Source organism: Phascolarctos cinereus, unplaced genomic scaffold (genome assembly GCF_003287225.1).
Source record: "Phascolarctos cinereus isolate Bilbo 61053 unplaced genomic scaffold, phaCin_HiC Scaffold_2;HRSCAF=192, whole genome shotgun sequence".
Classification (NCBI taxonomy): domain Eukaryota; kingdom Metazoa; phylum Chordata; class Mammalia; order Diprotodontia; family Phascolarctidae; genus Phascolarctos; species Phascolarctos cinereus.
Genome location: NW_027555625.1, coordinates 184999295 through 185021233, shown reverse-complemented (window position 1 = coordinate 185021233; position 21939 = coordinate 184999295). Strand labels below are relative to the sequence as shown.

General features: G+C 35.7%; 1 protein-coding gene across 2 annotated transcripts in view; it reads left to right on the top strand.

The window, feature by feature from the left end:
* DLGAP2 (DLG associated protein 2) overlaps positions 1 to 21939 on the top strand; it is a 1185476-nt gene that overhangs the window by 361020 nt on the left and 802517 nt on the right. The gene's annotated exons all lie outside the window — the stretch shown is intronic.

The window sequence follows — 21939 nt, the reverse complement described above, 5'->3', positions numbered from 1 at the left end:
TTTTTCCCTTCCCAATTACTGTTGAGGGCACTACAATCCTGCCAGTCCCTTAGGTTCACAAACAAGGTGTCAGTCTTGATTTCACATTATTTATCACTCCCTATATCAAATCCGTGGGCAGCTAAGTGGTACATGAGCAGCTAGGTGGTGTGGTGGATAGTGTTCCAGGCCTGGGGTCAGGAAAATAAGTCTTCCTGAGTTCAAATCTGGCCTCAGATACTTTTTAGCTATGTGATCCTGGGCAAGTCACTTAAACCCGTTTGCCTCTATTTCCTCATGTGTAAAATGACCTGGAGAAAGAAATTGCAAACCATGCCAGTCTTTTGCCAAGAAGACCTAAATAGGGTCATAAAGAGCTGGACACAACTGAAAAATGACTGAATAACAACAGTACGTCCAATTTGTTGCCTGATGATTTCACCTTTACAACATCCCTCATAAATGTGTCCTTTCTCACTACCATTCTGTTGTGAACCCTTATCTCCTCATACCTGGGACATTGCAATAGGTTGCTGGTTATTCTGCCTGCCACAAATTTCTCCTCAGTCAAGTCTATTGTCTGTTCAGTTGCTAAAGTAATTTTGCTGAAGAGCTGATCTGACCATGTCACTCTCTACTTAATAAATGTTATTGGCTTCCTACCCCCTCCAGTACCAAATACAAAATACTCTGTTTGGAATTCAAATTCCTTCATAACCTAGATTCCCTCCTACCTTTCCAATCTTCTTGCTCCTTACACCCGTCCCTCATATACTCTTTGGTCTTCTTGCTATTCCTTGAATAAGATACTTTATCTCTGGGCTCCAGACATTTTTTCTGGTGTCCCCCCATGCCTGTAATGCTTTCCCTCCTCATCTCCACTGCCTGGATTCTCTGATTTTCTTCAAGTTTTAGCTAAATCCTATATTTTACCGAAAACCTTTCCCAATCCCTCTTAATTCTAGTGCCTTCCCTCTCTTGAATATTTGCCCTTTGTCCTGTATAAGCATATGTGTGTGTTTCATACATGTTTATTTGCAAGTTTTCTCCACTATTTAATTGTGAACTCCTTGAGGTCAAGGACTGTATTTTTTCTTTTGTATTCGCAGCACTTTATACAGTGCCCAGCACATAGTAGATATCTAATAAATGTCTCTTGACTGACTACTGTAAATTTTAAAATCTTAAAATAGTTTGCAGAAATAGTTGTATGTCTGTCATCTTAGGAATTATTTGCAATTTTAGGATGAACTACAAAAATAAATATCTTGGAAAAACTATTTTGAAGTGGTATTTCACTAATCATTTGCTAATGGACTTCAATGAGTATCTCAGTATTTATAACATAGATGTTAAATATTGTCACTTGGATTACTGGAACAGAAATATTCAAGTTATTTTGGGTAGTTTTAAAATTTTCAAAATATTATTTTACAAAACCTTTAGTCATCTTAAATTTTTTTTTCCAGCTCTTCTAGAGATATAAGCATGGGCTTCCCTATTCCCCAAGGATCATAGCTCAAAGTGCTATTGTCACTTGATCCTATGTAAGCCTAAACATACTATCCCCTTTCTAAAACCAATATAAGAATGTAACAGTATATGGTAGAGAAAAGATGCAAGGTTTTAGAGGATCTGGAGCCCTAGAAACTTGTGCTAAAAAAAGAATGACCAATCATTAAATTCCTAAATCATTCTGATCAAAGATTAAACAAAAATTACCTAAGCTCACACTTATTTAAAGCCTTAGTTTCCTCAAATATAAAATGAGGAGGTTGAATTAGATGATCTCTAAAGTTATTTCCACTCAAAAATCCCACAAAATTCAGTAATAGCAGACAGTGAAGACTGCCAAGTAGAAAATACAGTAATTAAGGTAAAGAAAATAATAAACCATAATAATGTACACAAACTTTCTGGGTGTATTTCAGCAATAGTCTGGCATTACTTATTGAACTAATATTTATTGATCATTTGCTATATACAGAGAACTGTGATAGATGCTAAGAGGGCTAGGTGTGAAGAACAAAGCCTAGTACCTATATGTCAGAGGGTTTATACTCTAATTGGGGGCAGGAGAGGAAGGTGAGGCAATACAAAAATCAATGCATAATTTCAACACATTATGAATTATGAAATACATGTCATAGTGTTTGGTACAGAAAATTGCTTTGAGAGTTTGGGAGATGAAGAGATCAGTTCCATCTCAAGTGATAATAAAGTGGCATTTGAGCCCAATCTTATAGGATGGATAGGATTTTGATAGATGGGGAGTGGGAAGAATGAGTACGCAAACCAAAATGACAAAGTAGACATATAATTTGCCCCATTTTACCCTCTCAGACTAATATGGTCTTTAAATAAATTTCCATTCAAATGGGAGGAAAGGGTCTTCTTGGTTTAATACTGATGAAGTAGTATGGTGGTAGATAGTAGGTGGAGTGCTGGATTTTGAATGAGGGGAACATGGATTCACATCCTACCTCTGATACTTAATGGCAACATTACACTGAAGGTGCTACCTAACCTCGATGAACCTCAGGCAATGTTCTAAGTTGTGTCTACTAAGTTCCAAATGATTGTGATTTCATATTGGTGGAGGAAGTTCACACATTAGAAGTTCCTAAGCCAACAAAATCCTGCTAAATTGGTCGTTGGTTAGTCATTAAAGTAAATGTTGACATACATATGATATTCATTAATTAGCCTCCTACTTGTAGTTCTCTCATTAAAGATGAGCTTTTAGTACATAAAATAACGTCCAAAGGAATTTGTAGGAGCTATCATTTGATGAAAAGAAAAAAAAGTTTTACTGCTGTGAGATGGCTGCAAAGCAATTAAAAAGGTGCACAATTAACTTACGTTTGTGAAAGTACAATATATTGCATCTGTCAGTAATGACAAAATGATCATTTAAAATAATGATAGAAGCTGCACATACATATATGTATTGCATATATGTAAACCTATATGATGATAAACAACTTAATCAGTGTGCTTACTTAAAACAAAAAAAAATTGTAGCGACTAATGCAAGTTCATTTTTCAGCAGATATACACATATATACCCCAGCGACTATTACACCTCTATGCAGACATATTAAATAAATATATCTATGTATGCAGCATGATATGATAATACAGTAAAGAGTACTGACTCTTTCATTGAAGTGTGTCTTTTTAAAATGATTGTAAACATGAATTTGTTATCAAGTGATTATTTTTTTTTTGTCTATTGTGGTAAAAGGAAACATTATTCATCCTTAGGATTTCTCCTGAGCTCTAGGCCTGCATTACCAACTGCCTTTTTGACATCTGAAACTGAATGTCACTTAGGCATCTAAAACTCAGCATGTATAACAAATAACTCATTGTTTTACTCCACAAACAACTTACACAAAAAAACTCACCAAATTTATCAATTATTGTCAATGCTAATACCACCCTTCAAGTCATCTTGATTAGCAAATTTGGTATCATCCTTGACTACTCACTCACATTGACCCTACTACCTACATATGTAATCTGTTAACAAATATTGTTGTTTCTATGTCAATATCTCTGACATATACAAACATATGTGTATATCAACTTCTATCTACTTATATAGCTACTGTCCTGATATATTTTAGGCTCTTACTGTCTTTTTTTTTAATATAAATTTATTTGCAGTTTTCAACATTCATTTCCACAAGTTTTTGAGTTTCAAATTTTCACCCTGTCTCACCCTCCCCTCACCCCAATGGCATGCATTCTGAATATCCCTTCCCCTAGTCTGTCCTCTTTTCTTTCTCTCCCCCCTTCTCTTATCCCCTTCCCCTTCTATTTTCCTGTAGGGCAGGATAGACTTCTGTACCCCATTTCCTGTATTTCTTATTTTCTAATAGCATGTGAAAACTTTTTTTTTAAACATATGTTTTTAAAACTTTAGGTTTCAAATTTTCTCTCTTTCTCCCTCCCCACCCACCCTCATTGAAAAGGCAAGCAACTCAATATAGGTTGTAGATGTGCAGTTATGCAAAACACTTCCATAGTAGACATGTTGTGAAAAACTAACTGTATTTCCCTTAATCCTATTCTGCCCTCCCATTTATTCTATTCTTTCTTTTGACCCTGTTCCTCCTCAGAAGTATTTACTTCTGATTATACCCTTCTCCAATCTGCCCTGCTCTCTTGTCCCCTTCTCCCCCTATTTTCTTGTAGGGTAAGACAAACTTCCATACCCAATTGAATGTGTATGTTATTCCCTTCTTAAGCCAAATCCTATGAAAATAAGATTTACTCATTCCCGCTCACCTTCCCCTGCTTCCCCTCCACTATAAGAGACTCTTCTTTTCTGTTTTTCTTTGTGAGATAATTTACCCCATTCTTCCTCTTCTTACTGTCTTTTGCCCAGATTAGTTCAGTAGGCTCCTAATTCATCTTATTTCTTCAATTCCTTCCTCATTCCATTCTATCTTCCACCCAGCTTTCAAAGGGATTTTCCTAAATCACAGATCTGACTATGTCATCCTCCTATTCAATAAATTCTAATGGATCCCTATTCCCTCGAGGATCAAATTCAAAGCCCTCTGTTTGTCATCTAAAGTTCTTTATCACCTGAACCATTCCTCTTTTATTTCAGCCTCTTTGTACAGTGCTCCCCTCCACACTCTATGGTCCAGTCAATTGGACTACTAGATATTCCTTATATCACATTCCAACTCCCAACTCCGTGCCTTTGTACTAGCTATTTCCCATCTCTAGAATGCTCTCCTTTCTTACTTCCACTTCCTGACCTCTTTCAGGTCTTGACTCAAATTCTAACCTTCTGCATATGGCCTTTCCCATCCCCCTACCCTAAGATGCTAGTGTTTTTTCCTTGAAGGCTACTTTCCATCTACTGTACACATCATTATACACACACATATACATATATAGGCACATACATACATACACCCATAATTCTATATATGTAATCTCCATTATTGAATATAAGGCCCTTGAGATCAGTGACAGCCTTTTCTTTTTTCTTTTCAATTTTTTAGTATCTTTTGCCCAGTCCTGACACAGTCATTGATGAATAAATACTTGAATTCATTAATTGGACCTTATATAGAACATATTTTCAGTTTTACTAGAGTATGTTAATTACTGTAATGGATATGATTTTATATTATTTTCCAATTCAAACTTTTGAAAACATCCTCTGCCATAGAATAACCATAGTGAAATTCACAAGGGTGTGGAGGGGAAATAAGAATGGATTTCACTGATACTGGTGCCAACCCTAACTTGCCTATTGTTCTTGATGATCTTTAGAATCATGATAAGGAAGCTAAATGGCAATAAATTGTCTTGGTGCAACTCATTTGGGGAAAAAGATTTCTAATTAGACAAATTGTCTCAAGGGAGAATGAAAGGCTAAGGAAAGGTTTCTAATGACCATGAAGAATACTGTCAGTATATAGTCTTTAAAGAAAGAGGATAATTCCTAGGGTTCCATAGCATATCCCACAACCTTTATGCGTAATATATTGAGACTTACTGAATGTTGCCTTAGCAACGAAATGAGTAACTGTAGCAGGCTGGCAAGCAGTAAAAATCATTATTATATTTAAGAACCAAAAACTTTAATATTTTATTATAATAATTGATTACAATTTCCCTTGTTAACAGGATAGATTTTTTTTTTGCTCTATTACAGGCATGCAGATTTAAGCAAGACTCAGGAAGGCTTATGGAAAAAGTGTTTGTTTTATATTTTCAAGAAGATGGGTTTTTTTAAAGAATTGAACTTTTACTCGATGTTTTTATGTAAATAAATCTATAGGTAGTCGTATACTCCTGGTTTTAGATTTAATGTTGGACAGTTGGGAGCTGTTCATCTTCACAAGTGCTGAAAACTAAGTGTAATAGAGGGTTTTTGCTCCTAGGGTTTTTCATGAAAGTGCTTTCCAGTATTGTTATTGTTGTTGTTTATCCCAAACACACACACACACACACACACACACACACACACACGCACACACACACACAAATAAAAACCGATGTAGTACTTTAAAATGCCTGAAGACCACATATACTTAAACTTTTTCAAAGGATTTGTTACCCCTTTAATATCTCTTAAAATAAATTAACTATAGTAACATCCAGGGTACATTTCCATGGTAATGAAACTTCCCAACAATCTTATTTTTAATAATGAAGATCAGTACTGAATGTATTACTTTAATATGGATTAAAACATTTTGTAGATATTTAGTAATCATTCTTAATTCCTTAAAAGTATATAGGATTCTCTACTCCACATCAGTCTTAGAAAAGTGTGACACTACTTTTGATCACACATACATGGAGGGAATATGAAAAAATGTTGAGGATACCTAGAATAAACCCCTGAATCATAAGGAACTTGGTATTTTTAACACTGTCATAAATTGGAACATGGTGTTCAGCTTTAGTCAACATTATTGTATGAATAAGACATCTTTCTTGTTCAATGAAAAAACATTTTGAACCCACTTTCAAATGCTTTATTCTTCCTTATGAGCAGCAACACTGAGAAAACCGTATTGGCATGATCTATAAAAGCTTCTACCATGTGCACAAATGCTTCATTCTCTGTAAAGAAGAAGAGTGAATGCTCTCTGTACTATAAAGCTTAATTTTTTGATTTGCTTTGAATCAACAACCCTGACGTGTTTTTACAAATTCAATTTCTTTTATTTGTCTAGTTTCTGAAACAAATTTGTACCATCAATTTCATTTGATTTCACTTTGGTTATTGAGTAGAATCCAGTAGTATTCCTGGAAACCATCTTGTTGGTCTTAAATTTTTAGTAGAAATGACCAATGTTTACAAATAGGAGCATTAAATTAATTTTTGAATGATATTTTGTAATTGTTTTGGACTAGGTAACCATGACATTTTAGGCAACTGGTGTATTTAATTTAAACAGTAAGTGGTGCAGCAAGAAGTATGCAGTATTCTCTAGATATTTGGGTTCTTCAACCTCTGTTAGCTTACTGGGCTTGACCTTAGGCAAGTGCTAGTTTTTTGAGCCTTACAGTTTTCTCCTCTCTAAAATAAGGGGATGGTACTAAATGACTTCTAAGGTGCTTTTTTATCTATAGTATGCTGCCTTTCTCTTTCTGTTCTCTGTAGAATTTTAGATTTACCCAGAAAGAACATTCATATTTGTAGTGATTGTACTGTATGATTATAGTGTTATTTGATTGGCCAAATCTAAAAGATATTTTTGGAGCTTTGAGCAGATTACTGCCAATGGCCAAAATGCTAGAAGGGGTTCACTTCTCTTCGCTTTCCCTCTCAGCTCTTTAATTCTGGATAAGTTAAAAGGGGTTCTCATTATTGAATGTTTTCATTAATGCTTTTTTGTTTTCATTTTTATAAGCATCCAGAACAAAATAATCATAGCCTTCTTAGCTCCTGACACACATAAAATTGGCTCTGCTTTCAGAAAACATGTAAATAGTACAAGCAAAATTAAATATAGTTTTTTCTTAGGACAACAAATGTTAAGGTCACGTGCTCAATTGAAGAGTTTCAAATGAGATGCAAATTTCAGCTGCTTTTAAATATTATCAGTTCACATTATTTTACTAGCTTTACATGCTCTCTGATAAGCATGGGGTTAAAGGCATCCATAAGAGCTACCATTAAATATATATGTATATATGTACATATATATATGTACATATATACATATACACATATATATTTGATATCCCAAGAATGCCTGCAGAAATATGGTAGCATAATGCAAAAGACCCTGGACTTGGAATCAGTGGGGACTTAGTTTAACCCTCCTCTCACTTCAGTATTTACTAGCTATGTGACTCTGGTTCAGTCATTTAATCTCTTGATAAGAATTTCTTCAATACAACAAACATTAGCTAGTGTTACATCTATAGCTATAAGATTTTTAAAAAGCAATTCACCCTTTTAATTAGTTGTATCTCCTTGTTAGTATTGGACTGTCTCAAGTTCAAATATTTACCACCATCTAAAACTAGAGCAGAAAGCAGCATGCTGTGTTCCATCAGAAACCACCTTGGTGGACAGCAGTGATGATCTTGTCAACTGGAAAATCTCTTTGTTGTAGTTCTTTTTGAAAAGGATTTATTTACAAATAGCATGATGCCATGTCATCTTTCAGTGACATGAAAAAATTTAGCAATACCAGCACAGCTAGTTGAAAGCATGTTACCAAAAACATAAAGGAACATTGATCTTTAATTGAATGTAATGATATAAAACATTGGTTTGAAACTTGAGTGTTTACCAGTAGAGATGAGAAAAAAGCTTCTTAAATTTGTGTTTCATTAAAGCACCCACTTGCCACCTCTCATTTTAAAAGCTTAAGTCCTAGAGTTATATACTTCAAAACTTTAAGTGATCTGTAATCTCCTGAATGTGAATACTTCTTCCAACAGTGCAGATCACAATTCATCTCTACCTTCTCATCTTCTATAATTTTATTCTTCTATAAGCACTCAACAGGGGCTGGAGACCTTTCTCTAAATTCTTTAACATTCTGTGGGTGCTATTATATGTCTTAGGCTGACTATTTATTATCCCTTGTTCTTGCTACATAGCTGGGATCCCTACCTTTTCCAGATCATATGGTTCTGTGATCACCGTTTTCTATCTTTGTCTTTTGTACATAGGTTATAATTGGTACTGTGTAGTTTACATATGTTTTTTCATCATTCTTTGGTTAACCCATGATTCTGATTCTTTAGAGATTGTGGTGTTCCAGGATTTTTAATCAAGAGTATCAGTGTTAAAAAAAAGATGGAATTTTCTGTGTTGGAGCAGGTTGGGTTCATTGAGGGTACTGAAATGTCTGTGTCTCTCTGTCTTTTTTTCTCTGTCTGTTTCTGTCTCTCTGTCTCTGTGCCTGCTTCATTGCCTGTCTCTGTCTGTGTCTCTGTTTGTCTCTCTGTCTCTCTCTGTCTCTGTCTTCTTCTTCTCTCTCTCCCCCCTCTCTCCCTTCCTCCCTCCCTCCTAATGGAATAATATAAAGAAACTGCTTATCCATCCAAATGGAATAATCTGGGAAATAGGCATTCTTTATCCATTTTGTCTTTCTTGTGTAGGCTATTAGGCTGAATTCTGTTTAGTGGCCAGGAATCTTTTTGAGGAGGTTCTATAGTATTTGGGGATGATTCAATCAGCAGGATATAATTGAAAATAGTACTATCAAGAGGACCTCACTATCTTTAGGGAATGCTTCTTCCATTTGTGTTATGCATAATAAATCTCCCATGATAGTGGCAAAAATCTTTGGTGAGCATGTCTTTTTATTTATGCCATGTTTGATATTTATGAGTAGATAATTCAAGAAAGTTATCTCTGTGGTCTTAACCACTAAAGAATCTTGTATGGTTTATAACATATTCATGAGGGACATTATTGGAAAAGTGTTTTAAAGCTATATATTTTTGACAGAGTCATTTAAAAATCAGCAACTATGAACAAAATGGATTCTTGTATTCAGACAATGGTGTGACTTTGAGTTATGACTTTGACTATGTGGTCTGCTTCAGAAAATCATTTGTGAGAGACTTCTTGTTACCTACTCATATTTTCATTAAAATTACGTACTGTCAGTATTTGAAAATGTCATTCTCATAATAATTTTATGGAGATAACAAAGTACGCATATTGATAATTGTGACATCTTCTTGAGTTACTTTTCTTAGAAGAAGAAGATTATGCTATTGGGGATTTTTTAAACTTTTATTATTATTTCCATTTTCAGATAACTTGAAAGGGACTCATGCAGTGTTTTCAAAAGTGTATCACTTTGTGTTGTGTGTATTGGTCAAGACTTCTCGCTGTTTCTATCTTTCTATTTAATTCCTTTTCTGCTTCATACTTAGCACATCAGGGATTGAGGTGTTAGAGTTCCAATGTGTTGATTATATTGTCATAGATGTGTCAGCACAGTAGCTGGTGTGTAGTAAGCTCTTAAAATGTTTATTGATTGTGTGAAAGTAGTTTGTTAGAGAAATGCTGATGGATCTGTTCCAATTGGTCTTTTTTTCCTGTTTTCTATCCTTCCAATTTAACCTATAAATTCTCCCACTTGCTTGACTTTTACATCAAGCTTTTATAGACTTATTTTTTCCTGTATCTACTCCTCACTACATTGTCAGGTAATACTATTCATAATTTTCCACTATCTTCCTCTAAATTATTTTGAAAATAAGGTGTTTTTATAGACATAGTCTCTCTCTCTCTCTCTCTCTATATATATATATATAGACAGTATATATATGTCTCTCTTTCTATATATATGTGTGTGTGTGTGTGTGTGTGTGTGTGTACACACACACACACACACACACACACATAAAAAAACAGCTGTTTTTATAGACATAGAACAATGCCAAAGTGATTTATTTAAATATTTTTGAAGGAGGTCTTATGAAAAATAAATTCAATCTTCTTGGAAATATAATACTTATTCCATAAACCTTCCTTGTTCCATAAATCTTTTCTAATTTTATAAATGATGGAAAACACATTCCATAGATAGGTTTAACTAAATATCACTTTGAAGAAGTAAATTCTTCTGTACTTCACTTTCTTCAGTTGTAAAATGGTGGGGGGGGTGGAACTATATTGTCTCTGTCCTGTTTTCCTATAGGCAAAGGTTTCATGTAGCCTTGATCCCAAATTTCTTCATAGAGCAGTATAGGGAAGTCAATTGGAGGCCTTAAACAATGAACTTAATGGTAGATTTCCTTTGGCTACTAGTAATTCTGACTTGGCACTGGATATCTGGTCCTATTTAATTGACAGCTAGAAACATTTGCATGTTTAAAAATGTGGTTTCCTGCCCTTCAGAAACTCAGGTAAATGGCATTGTAGATGCTGTAAGGATCTTATCTTACTTTGAACTGCAGACTGAGCTCTAGTAATGAACTTAGATTCATAGAACAAATGTATTTCTTCTCCGAAGATAAAGAAGTAAGAAAATGGTGATCACAAACTTGGTGTAATTATATGTAATTAGAACTACTTAAGTTTAGAACTACTCCATTCTTGCTCCATTCTTCTTCCATCATTGAATAAATAGTGGAATTGAGACTTGTCTAATGACTTCTTAACAATTTGTATAAATAATCACATATGTGTGCATGTATGTATATATAATATATGTATGTGCATATGTGTTTATGTGTATATATGTATACACACATTTATATATATGTTCACAGATTACCAAAACAAGCACTATAGATTAAACTCATAAGTAGATGAGCTGGTCTTTCTTTTAAATTAATACTTATAGTTAGTTTCAAAAGAATTTTAGCAGGTTATGTTAGGTGCAAAACTTACCCAGTCTAGCAAATAAGGAACTATGAATTAATCATAGTTGTATTTTTTTTAAAGACTGGCCGAAGTGATAAAGTGATAAAGGCCAGTAGTTTATTAGTACTGGTTTAAAAGGTCTAATTTTAATAATGAAACAGGGGCCAAAATAGATTTTTTGATCAACTCTAAAGTTCCTAGACAAGGCCCATATGGTTACTTCTATTCATTGTACATGTAGCTGATTTGCACACTTATTGAACTTTAAAGTATCTTACAGAATATGAAGAGCACCAGTCTGAGTCAAGAGATTTGGGTTTGTGCCCAGAATATTCTATTAAGTGTCCTTGAACAATCCTTAAGTACTGTGAGCTTTGGTCTTTTCATTTGTGGGATACTACTGCCTGGCATATCATATTCAATTATTCAACAAGCATTTATTAATCACCTACTATTTTCCAGGTACTGTATTTAGCACAAGATACAAGAACAAAAAAATAGCCCCTGCCCCCAAAGACCTTACTCCTATTAGGGATACAAGAAATATACATACACATAAATTTGCACATATATGTATATGTGTATATGTATGTATATATATATATATGTGTGTGTGTGTGTGTGTGTGTGTGTGTGTGTATATATATTTATGTACTGTATATGTATAGGAATGTATTGTCTACATATGTGTGTTGCAGTATTAGAAATGAATTTTTAAGGAAGAAAGGACTAGCAATTGAGAAGATTAGGAAAGGTCATCTATAGAAAGTGTTGCTTGAGATTTGAGGGAAACCAGGAATTCTGAAAGGTGGCAGTGAGGAGAGAGAGCTTTCTAGGTATAGGGAACAAGGGCTTGGAGATGGAATCTGGAGTATCATGAGTGGGTAACAACAACATGTTTCTTGATTTTGTTTGGTACTTCCCATTTTTATACTATCCAGAGGCTTACAAAGGGTTTTCTTTATAACAGCCACATGAAATATGGGATACAAATATTGTTGTTATCACAAGTGAACAGATGTAATCTCCTGATGTCATGTTCTTTTCAGTATGGCAAGTTCTTTGACAGCTGAAGTCTTGAAGACATCTTGAAGGTCCCAGAGTTGCAGAAATATGTCAAAGAAGATACAATAGAAAACAAAATAGTTATTTCATAGTAATCAACAGCATGTAAAGAAAAGTCTGACTTTTGGATGTTAGTTTTTCATTGTGACATAGTGGAAATAGTACTGGATTTGAAGTTATGTGTCCAGGTTTCAAGTCTTGGCTCTGAATCTTTCTAATGTGTGACTGAGTTGCTTGATGTGTCAGGGCCTCAGTTTCCTCATGTGTAAAATAGAAACTAGTAGTGGTGAGCATCTGCCTGCTGCTGGTGAGGCTGAGGCTGGCAGATCACTTCAGCTCCAGAGTTCTGAGCTACAGTCTGCTAAGCCAACTTGGGCATTGGCACTAAATTCAGTAACGATGTAATGCCCAGTCACATCATTGAAGGGGATATAACAAGACTCAGTTTCAAATTAGTGAATAAATATATAACTTAAATTAGATATGGACAATAATTTGGTTGTTGTGATGAAAGTGCTTTGTAAACGTAGAACAAAGAAGCCTGTTGAATGAATACTTTTAAACAACTGAGAACTCTCTAATTTTTATCTGAAGTGAATCCCTTACAAGACCTTTAAATAACTGACATATGTCAGATTCCTTCTCTATGAGTGGGGAATCAGCACCCCTATCTGTATTTTTACTTCTCCTCTGAGGTATAGAATTCCTTAATGGAGTCAAGTTGACAAGCATTTAAGAAGTGTCTACTATGTGCCAGGCACTGTGCTAAGCTTTGGGGATACAAAGAGAGGCAAAAAATGGTTTCTATTCTCAAGGAGCTTAAAATGTAATAGGAGAGATAAAACACAAACAACTATGTACAAACAATATATATGTAGGATAATTTGGAGGTAATCTTAGAAGATTTTAATTAGTGAAAAGTGTGCAAAAAGTGTCTTTTAGTATTCAGGCCCCTCTTTTTCAAGGGAGAAACATAGGTTCTCATTAAATTTTCATTCTCTTACTAAGCAAATAGCATAAATCATCATAACCTATTTGCATTTAGAAAATGACATGAGAATGTGTCACATGGAGTTACATACTTAAACTCTTTCCCCCCACTTCTAAGCACTATACCTTCAATGACAATATGAACTAAAGAGAGCTTGTCAAAAGATGACTAATTGATCTATTAATCTGCACATCACCTTTGCAGTGTGACTAGATGGCCTCCCAGATAACTTCTTCCCTAGTATTGCCTAATCTGCATGATCCTGGTATTCACAATCACTAAATCTATCCTTATTGAAAGGGATGCAGACTTTTGAGAAGTTCTCTTCCAATGATAATGTTGAAGCCATTGACTTTTCCAATCGGAAATGGGCTATCATAGTCATTTGTCCCAAATGAACCATTTCCCTTTGTCCAGATATTGATGATATCTAAGTATTCATTTACCTTAAGTATTTTCTTAAGTATGATCTCCAAAAGATTTCTTTTAAAGAGCAAAAAATTGCAGCCAAATACGTATTTGTAAATGTACATATGGGTATGCATACACATTTATACATATGTAAATAGGAATATTCCTATGTGTAGACACATACACACATCTTTACCTGTGCAACTTTTCAAAATATATATTTGGAGGGAAAAAACCACAACACAAGAACAACCACACATTTTGCTTGTTGTTAAAGTTTAGGTAAGATTAAGAGTTTAGTGTTTCAGAGCATCACCATAACTTGGAGACTGGAGCTTCTCTTTCCCCACCTTCCTCTGCCTCAAAACTATTCTAATTATTAGGGAATTATAAGTCACAGAGTTTACATAGTCTAAACTCCGAAAGGCATTGGTAAGTTATGGCATGGGTTGCGATGGGGTAGAATCTGAGTTCTTAATATTTTAAAAGTTCCCTAAACCTTCCTGGCTTCTACTGTTAGAATGGCTAGAAACAAGCAAGTAAGCAAACAAACAAATGAACGAAAAAGTATTTCTTCCCTTTTCCAGCAAGAAGCTGTCAATTCGATGGATTTAGTCTTAGGGTTCTGTTTTTCAGATGCCAGCGTGCTTTTGAAAATGTGCCATTGTTTTCTGTGTCTGTGATTTGATCTTCCTTGCTCCTTCCACAGCTCTGTGAAGAGTTGCTGATAGGCTCCACCAAGCAGTGTGAGTGGGTTTCTGTACACACACACACACACACACACACACACACACACACACACCACACCACACCACACCACACCACACCACACCACACCACACCACACCACACACACCACACACACCCCTCTCCCCTGCATTTGCAGGTCTTCAGATGGTTATGCAGGATCCATGATACAACATTAGCAGAAGCTGCTATAGATTGATGGGGGCCCTCATCAAGCACCCTGCCCACTCAATATTATAAAGATTCCTGTCGTCAGCAACTGTGACGTTCTCTAGGAAGTTGCCCATTTATGGCTACTAGAGCAAATGATATCATCACAATAGGTGGCTCCTGTCTAAATAGGGATCATTTGTGAAATGAGATTAGAGACATTTATCTGAAAAACAGGAGACAGAGGCACCTGCTTCTGTAGTTGATATCCCGAGGAATCATACTGCACGCTAATTAAGGCATAAATCTTCATTTCTAATTCTATTACGTGAGAAGAGCCTCCTTTCCTTCTCAGTACCAAACAGCCCCCACATCCACATGGAATAAACTCCAGATCCATGTTTTCTATTATGCTTGAATATATGGGACATGCATTGCAATCCTATGCTTGCCCCACTGCTGCAGTATACTTGTTTTGCAGAGCTCTGTAGCAGGCTAGTCCAAGCTGTGACTAACCAGATCTGTGGATACCTACTTTGCAATCTCTGGCCTTAATCTATTTTTTTTTTGCAATGATTTTGAATTGCTCACTGAGCACACAGCTGCCTGTTTGGTGAGAAGCTTCGTGCTCTATGCATTTGGATGCTGTAAGCAGTGCAGCAATAGTCTTTCCACGGTAAGTCAAGGATGACTAATTTCTTACTTTTTTGTACCTTCCGTGTCTACTTCCTTCAGCCTCATGGCATCAGGTAGAAAAAAAATAATGTATTAATTAGCTAGAAACTAGTTAATTTCTGACAGCTGCTTTCCCCTTCGTTACTTTGCACCATGTTATTTCCTCCCTTTCCCTTACAGAGCAACCTCTGGCTTAATAAGTAAAATACTCAGCTTTTGCTAGATGGTGTAGTAGCATCTCAGGGGGGCTTAATCTGACTGCAATACAGGGTGCACCTTAATTGCCCAGGGTGAATTTGGGGAAGAGGTATTACAAAATAATCTAATACTACATTTGTACAATTCTAAGAAGGCAAGTTTCCAGGCTCCAATTAACTGGAAATAGGATGATCGCTGAATACCGAGGCAATCTCTAAATGCAAGAAGTATCGGCGGGTTCCTAGTCCCATCTTTCAGAGATGCAGCAGCTGTGCCGCTGATTTCAGCATTCATTTGGGAATTAATAGATCCAGGGACCCGCGGTTATTAGACCCTGTGTTTTATATGAAAACAATGAGGAGGAAAAGCTTATAAAGAGGCTTCCTTTGTAATGCCAAGTACAGTGAAAGATTCAGCATCTCTTAGCTGCATTAAATAAGGTGAAAGAAAACAAGAAGCTATATGATTTCCATGCTGGATAGTGCTACCTGGTAAAATAAAAACCTTTTTGAAATGCAGGGAACAATAAATTACCTTCAAAGAAGACCAGATGTATTCCATCCTAATCAGAAGAGATTTCATATTATTTTTAAGCTCATTATAGGGAGCATGATGATTTTTGATAAAGCATGCTTTAGAGTACACACAGTTTGACAAGGGTCCATGGGAACACTGGGTTACTAGGTCTTACCTATTAAGATTCATTCATGAAGGGCTTTAGCTCTGGGGAACTTTATAACAAGTGAGCAGGTGCCCACATAGATTGAAATTTATGGATTAGGCGTGTCTTGCCAGGATTTTTTGCCCTCTTACTTCCTCGCCTGTTAAGCTGACACAATTCTTAGCCTTGTCTCATGTGCAGGTGTACAAGTCTCTTAACAGCAGTATTGAACCCCATCTTTTAAAGAAAATGCACTTATGGATACTAGTTTGCATAACCTTTCTACTATCTAGGTAAAAATAGCTGATATTTTAAAGTTGACTAGGAATATAATCAGGAAACAGTATGTATCCAAAGTGCAGCACCTGAACGTGTCCAGTGAATAGTCGACTACCATTGGTTTGCAAGCATCGGCAAGAAAATTGGCAATTTCATTCATAAGTCACCCCTTAAAGAGCTTCATCACTGTGTCTACCCATTGTATTAAAAATGAAATATTTTGGGCCTTTAAGATGTTTATGATATGAAACAAGTCAATGGGACTGTTCTTTAGCTTTCTGAGCCAGTCATTTTATTTAGCAACAAGTGCTCATCAAGGATTACTTATTAAAAACATAATCCATCCAAATCGATGCTTTCCAGAGAAGCATTACAAGATTCCCTGATAGAATATATTTTAAATGGGCTCATTTATAAAATGGGCTCTGTAACCCAAAGGATAGAGCTTTCCTTGCCATGGATGTACTTCAAAGGATATTTGAAGTAGTTATCGGCACCAGCAAACAGTTTCGTTCAAAGCAGGCAGCCTACCTTGTTACTGAGTTTCCTTTTCTGGTTTTGCAAGCAGCATCTTTGATAATGGGTAAAGATAGATACTAAATTTTTGCACATGTTCAGTAAGTCAATTCACTTATAATGAAAAGAGAAATTAGAAGCCTGAAAGGGATGATTTACCTGAATTGCCTTTATATTACGTCTTAGTCTTTGACATAGCTCCTTAAAATGCAAAACCATTCTAAAGGAATTTTTATATCTAAGAAAAGTGTACCTTGAGGGTATGTCATGTTTCATAAAGATTATTTTGTCCCTTTTATCTTTAAAAATCACTATTAATATTTTCAAATGCTATTTATTTTTCCCCTTAAACAAGACAATCTATAATGAAACTGTTGAATTTGATAGATTTATTTATCTCAGACAGCTTTACTTCAAATCATGATAGGTGATATATAGTATAAACAAAATTGGCAAATTCTTATTTGCATATAAAGTTGGGGTGCCATTTTCTTCCTTTTTTTCTCTTTTGTGCACTGAATATGAAAATGTATGCAAAGCAGAGGTAAATTATATTAATTTATTACTATGTATCTTTAGAGAACAAACTTAAGGAAAAGGCAGGAGATAAATGCATGGGAATGCATTTCACATCATAAAGTCAGAAATTTCTAAGAGAGAATATAAAAATACCCTCTCTTTCCCCCCTCCCCCTAAGCAAAATGGAGCTGCGCATTTACACTGTATGGAGGTGTATGGGTCTTAACAAGATAAATTCATACACCTCCATACAATGTATACATCAAAGCCAGGGTACTCAGGTACAGTGTGTGCAGGGGAAGTATTTATGGATAAACACATACCTCCACACCCGATCTGTAGAGTTCCTTTTTTTCCCCTCATAGCCGTTTTTGAAAATGTGAAGCTTCATTTGCCAGAAGTATCATTTTGGCTATAGATTGACATGCATTAAAGTTAATGTTTAAAAGTCCTGATTAAATGTTATTTTTTCCACATGCAGTTGTTATCATAGTCTCTTGATGAGAGTTAAACTCATTTATTATAATTTAACACATAAAATGTTTGGATTATCTTTGCTTATGACCAGCTTTTCAGAAAAAATCAGACTTGCCACATTTTCATTTTGAGGTGCTGAATAGTGAAACCTTTCTCTTGGCTCTATACCTTTTGCACTATCTTCATTAAGGGAGTGAATTGTACATTTTAGGATAAAAATCATGGCTGTGCTGATTTTCACTATTCAGCAGAAAATATTTGGCTTCCAAGGTTGCTTGATGGGAGTGGAGTATACAGTATACTTTTTAAAATACAGTTGTGAAACTGAATTTAAATATCTTGACAATGTTATCATGTTGCTGATGACAAAATATTTAAATAAACAATTCAATGGACAATCATTTGTACTTTATTTTATTTTGAATCACTGTTGGTCTTCTTTATTTGTCCTTTCGTTCTAGAATATGTCCAATTCTTGCAACCACTTCTTAAATACATAATTTTCTGTATAGTAGAGTTTCTATTTCATGTCCTGTAAATGAAATGGAACTTCACAATGATAGTCTTCACTGTGGAGTGGGATCTAGAATATTCAGAATGGCTCTTTGTGGACCCTATCTAAGGAACTCACAGCTTATGACACCAAGAAATCCTCGTTACAGCACAGCTTCTTCTCTAGTCTCATATCCTGCACTCTCAGGCCTGTGCTATAGTGATATTCCAGGATGCCTATAAAATGACCAAGCATATGTCTCTTCTTTGCAAGATGCTGTCTAACAACTTGGTGAGGATGAGAAAAGAATAGTAATTGACTGGCTTTACTTTCAGAGACTCTTTTCGGTACATGGTAGAATAGCTTTTTTACCCCCTTCAATCAAATAATACATTTTGGAAGGCTGAGAAAGTTTGAATTAAAATCAGATTATGTATCACTTCTGGAATATTTCACTGTGTCCTCCTGCCATACTTGAAATTTGGAAATAACACATACTTTATACATCTACCAAAAATTCTCTGGAAAGGAAGTTGTTCAGCATTCTTTCCATAGCCAAAAAACTAGAAAGTTATATGTAGACAGTAGCCCATAATACACAAATAGGACATTGGTGTAACCACTATCCCTGATGCAATAATATACTGAATTCCATTTATGTTCTCAGATATACTCCAGATCCCGACAAATCCACTTATCCAAAACCTTGTTAGCTTTTCTGGAAATGGATAGTGACATTGTCTGCCTCCCCTGTTCCTGGGGCCCCAACTGTCTCCAATCATAGATAGGAAAGTTTATGTGACTGTTGATAGAAGTACAATTATCATGCTTTCCTAGATTGATGAGCTGATAGAAATAAGAGAAAAAAATGTTTATTTACAGTGTCCTCACTCAGAGTCTTCCCATACAGACTATGTAATGTCAGTGTTGACCTCTGGAACCTTTCTGACAAACAATATGTTATGGAATTCCATTCTCTCTATTCAGTTTTTTTTTTGGCGCACTAGACTAGAATTTTAGAGTTTAAAGAAATTTGGATGTCAGTTATTCTAATCCTTTATTTTCACATGTGAAGAAATTGAGACCCAGAAAGGTAAAGTATCTTGTACAAATTGACACAACCCTGGTGACTCCTAATCTAGGGTTTTCTCCATTGCACCATGCTTTTCTTTCCTTTTGATTGCTTCCTCCATTTCCATGGTATAGTGTTCTTGTAGATCTTAGGTAGTCAGTCTCTTAAAGAGAAAAGATGGAGAAGGTTAAATCTCTAGCCTCTAGGGTGATGTTATTTTTAATATTACAAGAAGATTTTTCCAGTTCGGCTATAGGAATTTTTCACTAATCTAGCCTCTTCTGACAGGATAGTGTCAATGTTCATTGTCATATGTAAGCAATGATGAATATCAGCTAGAATTGGGGTTGGGATCTTTTTGAGCACTGAATGTTCCTAGTAAAGCCACATGGCACTCATAGATACATTTGGATAAGGCATTGAAGAGGAAAAGGAAGGAGAGGGAGGAAGATTAAAAGGAGAGAGAAAAATAAATGTAGGTACAGAATGTGGGGAAGAGAGGATGCTTCAGGTACTACTCATTTACATTCATATTGCCAGTTGCTTACAGCCATGAGAGTTGGTTGTTACGATTCTGAGCTTTGTTTCCTTTAACTTGTTCTTGTATTAATTCCACTAAATACTGCTATTCTTCCTACCCTGTTACCCAGTGCCTACTTCTGATTCCAAATCACAGAATTTTCCACTAAGAGGTAATAGAGAAGCTTCAAAAGGCAAAGGGCAGCTAGGTGGCACAGTGGAGTACGTGCTTCCTCTCTGTGTTATGTATTAATATTTTGAATATTTTCATTTCCCATGGTTTAGTTCCTTTTAGGCTAAATTTAATTATTTTTCAAAGATCTGAGACCACCATTGCTGATGTGATTCTTTTTAATTACTTACATTAGTGCTGTACTTTTGCTTTTCGTACAACTGTGTAAAGAAGGTGTAATACGGCTATTAGTATCCCTGCTTTGCAGATATAGAAACTGAGACTCAGAGAGGCTAAATAACACCCCAGATTTACAGAACTAGCAAATATCAAGGCTATAATTTGAACAGACCCAAGAGTCCATTGACGTACGTGACTTGGAGTCAGGAAGGCTCCTCTTCCTGTGGTCAATCTGGACTCAGACACTTACTAGCTTTATGACCCTGGGCAAGTCACTTAACCCTGTTTGCCTCAGTTTCCTAATCTGTCAAATGAGCTGGAGAAGGAAATGACAAACCATTCTAGTATCTTCGCTAAGAAAACCTCAAACAGGATCATGAAGAGTCAGACATGAACAACAAAGGACTAAAAAATAAAACTTAAGGCAAACAAAGGAGAATCTACCAGAGGTTTGCTAGTTAGGTTCTGGCAGATAGGAAGCCTACTATTTTAGTTGATAATAGCGAGGCAGCATGGTATAATTGAAAAAAACAATGGACTCTTGGGTCTGTTCAAATTATAGCCTTGATATTTGCTAGTTCTGTAAATCTGGGGTGTTATTTAGCCTCTCTGAGTCTCAGTTTCTATATCTGCAAAGCAGGGATACTAATAGCCGTATTACACCTTCTTTACACAGTTGTACGAAAAGCAAAAGTACAGCACTAATGTAAGTAATTAAAAAGAATCACATCAGCAATGGTGGTCTCAGATCTTTGAAAAATAATTAAATTTAGCCTAAAAGGAACTAAACCGTGGGAAATGAAAATATTCAAAATATTAATACATAACACAGAGAGGAAGCATGTCATAGAGCATTGAGCTGGTCTTGGAGTTTGCCATCAATAAAAACCTCCTGTAGAAGGAACGTGTAGAGGGAAGAGTGGAGTCTTGAAACCAAAGATTCCCAGAGGCAGTGATGAAGGAAAGAATATTGCAGGCATGGCAGGTGGAGGGAAGAGAGAATAACCAAAGCAAATGCATGGAGATGGAGTGTTGTGGGCAAGGAACAACAAGTAGGACTAAATGTCTCAATGGTACAGAATGTGGAGAATAAAGTTTAAGGAGACTGGAAAGATAGGAAGGGGGAATTTCTGAAGAATAGATGTGAACATATGCAATTTGCTGTGATAGTTACTTTAAATTTAGAGCTGGAGTCCTAGGGATCTATGACTTTCTAAAGCAGGATCACAGGAGAGAAGTGAGAGGGTCATGGAGAGAGTAGCTGACAAAATTCAAGAGGCTGTTTGGTGCCGATAGCAGCTGCAATGCTCAGGGTACTCTGACTGGAGTGAGTTTTTGCTCTTCACCTCCTCCTTCTTCCCCATGACCTTCCTCACTGTTGCCTTTAATCTCATCAGTGAAATTGACTAAAGACATCAGAACTATAGAGCATCTGAAAAACAATGCCTGCAAAATGAACTGTAGATTTCTATTTTTATTTTTCTCCTATTTCTGATTTTGTACGTG